This window comes from Dysidea avara, chromosome 5 (assembly GCF_963678975.1).
Source record: "Dysidea avara chromosome 5, odDysAvar1.4, whole genome shotgun sequence".
Classification (NCBI taxonomy): domain Eukaryota; kingdom Metazoa; phylum Porifera; class Demospongiae; order Dictyoceratida; family Dysideidae; genus Dysidea; species Dysidea avara.
The window spans coordinates 15,772,156-15,776,701 of NC_089276.1; positions in this window are offsets into that span (position 1 = coordinate 15,772,156).

Here is a 4,546-nt window from a genome sequence, read left to right on the forward strand (position 1 = left end):
AGTATATGAATCAAACTACCAACAGATGTTTTAAGAAAAACAGCACTTGGAAAGCATAAAAGTTTAGTTAGCAATTTTGCTACGAAAGCATTAATAAAATTAAGGTGCTTGTTTTTAAGTGCTGAATTATCAAGAAGCTTGCAGTGGCTGTTTAGTCTGGTTTAAGACATCAATCTGGCTGTGAAGTGAAAGAAATGTTATGTTCAGAGAGTGTAACAATACATTTAATAATTATGCCCAAACATCTGGTTTATAGTCACTACTACCATATAATTACGTATACACTACAGTGTTATTTTAACAGCAAAAGACACTATTAATTTGCTGTATATGTGCAATTTATAGTAAATGTGCATTTAATCAAAATAATTATTATAATTTAATGTAAATTTCTGATTATTTCTGGTATCAAGAGTTCGTAATCTCGCAAGAAGGTTAAATTGGCCCTTAATGCTGATGGTGGAGTTGACAAAGGAAACAGTGATAATGGTTGAATGACATGCTCTATGAACAAGCACAGTGGGTAATGCCAAACACTTTAAGTGATTGCTGGTCTCCCTTTGATATATATATCAACGCCTATCAATGGTTATTTTGTGGCAAAACCTTGTGCTGCAGTTTACTGAAATTATACTAAAATGTATATATTGAGTATGATGCAACAATGATGTAACATTATAACGTAGTATGTTTTTAGAGAACAGAACTAAGTGAGGAGTCAGGTAATACATACCAGCAGGGCTTTATAAAAATATAAAGGGAGGGAGAGTATCCAACACCTGTATTGCCCTCAAAAAATACAATACAAGCAAGCACATATGAAGCTTTAAAGTACCCCATGGGTTAAGTATTAGATTTGGACAAGATCATGTTAGAAAGTTAACATGTAAACACAAACCAGTTGCTGTCCTGATACAAAGCCATTGGATACACAACACATGCATGTTCATCTCTTATATATTACTATGTGTTTTCCTCTTTGTTTCAATAGCAACCAAAGTGGTGATATTTTTGATGTTATTCAGTATCGGGAATATGTTATGGCAACCATAGATGAAGTCAAGGATTAGCTACAGTAGATATCTACAAATGAGCTGAGATTATCAAATTGAGTTACCTTTATATAGTCTATACACTTGCTGCTGATCTTACAGTACTTAATGGCTATACATTTGTTATGCATTCTAGCTGTACACTTACTGCACAAACTTACAGAACATGTAGCTGTCACTTAGTTGTATAATACATTTGTATTTAGTTTGCTATAATTACACTACTAGCAATAATGTTAGACATTCTTTATGGCAATGCATTAAATAAAGTTTGCACATAGCTATATTATATTAATTGTATTTCTTACTATACACTGTACACTATTGACCCCAAGGTACAGTAGGCATGCATGCTGTTAACAAGTACATAGCTATACAAGTATGATCTAATGGGGTCATAAGGTACGTGTTTTCACTCATCCAACAAAAAATACAAAAAATAACTTGAAACAATACCGAGATATTCTACATAGAGCTGTTATTCAAATATTCTTATAGAACAGTCATTACGTGTAACACTAATAAGAATCCTCCTCAAGATGCTGAGTGTATATGAAAACTGCATGCTTTCAACTACCATACACTTCAAGTGACTTGAGAGAGACAGCGCTCAAAATTTTCCAGTTTAACATCCAATGTCAGTATATAGTTCTATGAGTATTACTCTGGATGCTATGCAAGTTTACATCTCACTGTCATTATTACTAATAAATGATACTTTTACTATGCAGTTGACATCAACTCTTGATCAATGCAGTCAACTTTAGAGCAAGGGGTCTGGGGGCATATCCGTAGTCCCTCAGAAGCTATAGGCATTTTGTTGTCTAATATTTTTGTAGTGTTGTATGCAAATAAAACTGAAAAGTTGTCTGTCTGTCATGCCATATTACACCACCTACTGCTGCATTATTTCTATTAAATAAATCTCACCAGTGAGTGACCAGTCATCGTAGAACTCCCTCCAAACATTATAATGAAAGTGTGAATTGAATGCATTACACTTACACTAACTATACAAATGCTTAGCTATCTGCAATTCCAGTAAATCACTGGATTATATATATACAAATTAAGATCGATATACCCTAATAAAGCAGTCACCCTAATACAACAGAATTAATATAATATTAATAGGGACTGCTAAAATCACTCTCAGATTCAATTTGTAACTGAATTTAGGAAAATCACCCATATGGGTGCATTTGACACCTAAAATATTTAGTAATTAAATCACAAACTTTAGTGCAAATCTACTTGTTGATGGTTTTAAGACAAGAAAATATTTTAAAACTGTGCATGCCCTGCTCTTATTAACAACCAACTAAACACGAAAGTTCTAATTATTTCACGAGTGCCCATATGGGTGATTTTCCAAAATTCAGTCACATTTTGAGAGTCTAAATCTTTAAAAATTTCCTGAAGGGAGATTGGAATGCCCCAGTCCCCTTTACTGGATGCTAACATATGCCTCTAGATCGAGATACCCGAATAGAACAGTCACCCTATAATAATACGACAGTTGAACTAAATAAATATTAATATAGTTTTCTGATAAATTTCTAAAAACGCTCCCATGCAGATTCAATTTCAGGCTGCCTAATTTCATGCCCCTAACTCCCTAAATTGTTATTTGCACACTAAGACATGTCATCCCCTAGATCAAGACACGGCCTTCGTTAAAACCCGGAACGGACTGGACCGGACCGGACCGGACCAGAATTTTATTGTTGAGGAGCGCGTATCCAACTAAAATAAATTTCGGTGCGCTTGCAAGGGATACAGGACGTGGACTCTGTTCTTCATTTGCACTCAGGGCACGATTGTCTACTGATGTCCAGAGTGGCTGATGGTGATTTCGAAGCAAATATAGTCGTATACTGGTATATATACAAGTTTGCGAAGCGGAAACGTAGCGTATTACAAGGACTGGATACTCTCACCGTAGCTAACAATGGCGGCGACATACAAGCTAGCCAAGACTGGTCATGGATAATATAGCTAACTGGACTGATCTGTATACATACCTTACGCAAGGAAATTTAGACTTAAGAAAATTTTGACTAATCAAACCCGATTCGTCAAATTCTCTCGCGCATAAATTTCCTTGCGTACGGTATGTAGATCAGTCCAGGTATATTATCAGTGACCAGTCTTAGCTAGCTTGTATCTCGCCACCATTGTTAGCTACGGTGAGAGTATCCAGTCCTTGTAATACGCTACGTTTCCGCTTCGCAAACTTGTATAAATACCAGTATACGACTATATTTGCTTCGAAATCACCATCAGCCACTCTGGATATCAGTAGACAATCGTGCCCTGAGTGCAAATGAAGAACAGAGTCCACATCCTGTATCCCTTGAAAGCGCACCGAAATTTATTTTAGTTGGATACGCGCTCCTCAACAATAAAATTCAGGTCCGGTCCGGTCCGTTCCGGTCCGGTCCGTTCCGGGTTTTAACGAAGGCCATCAAGACACACGGTAGTGTGTCGTGCGGCCCAAGAAGCCGGCGTGCCACCCGTGAGTATATTAACAGGAAGAAAGAAAACGCAATTTTCACACCTATGTAGCTCTGTGATCCCTTATCCGATTGGAACCAAATTTGCTAGAGAGGTGCCGGCCGGTAAGGGGAGTCTACACACCAAATTTGAAGAAAATCGCTCCAGCCATTTCCGAGATACGAGCGAACAAAATTTCGTTTTAATTTCTTCGTTTTTTTCTTCTTCTTCTTCTACTTCTTCATTTCTCACATTCGCAAAATCCGCCATAAAACACGAATGCGTGCTCGGATCGGGCTGAAATTTGGCACACTTAAAGGGCTCATTAAGGCGGATCTGTGTACCAACTTTGGTAGGAATTCGATGAACATTCACGGAGTTATGACCGATTATTTTCGTAAAATAAGGTCGAAGGTCTGTCACGCCTACAGGGTAAACTCCTTTGAGGAATCAGTTGAAAATTGATATGTAGATGGAGCAACCATCGTAGGAGTGCCTTTTTGTGGTTTGAAAGGAATCGGAATAAAGACCACGGAGATATGACACAAAACCCGACCTGTGTCAAAATTACGCAATCGATTTTTATGAATAAAAAACTATTAGTTTTCGTATCTACCAGGCAAACCGCTTAGAGCAATGAGCTGAAAATCAGTATGTAGCTGGAATAATCATCATGGAAAGTCCTTCCAGTAGTACAGAAGAATTGGATTACAAACCACTGAGTTATGATTCGAAACCCAACTACGTGTTGCAAATGCGAGATCGAGATATTCTAATAGAACAGTCACCCTATTAGAACATTCAGTGTATAGCTACACATGCATGCACGCATACAGTTCATATTACTTACAAGTTATTAGTTCATTGTGTAATAATAATGGAATTGATTTATTTGATAGTGCTTCTCTTTGTTCTTGTAGAAAAAAAGCAAAAAAAAAGATGTGATATCTATATGCATAAATATTGGAATTCATTTATTTGATGGTGTTTCTATTTGT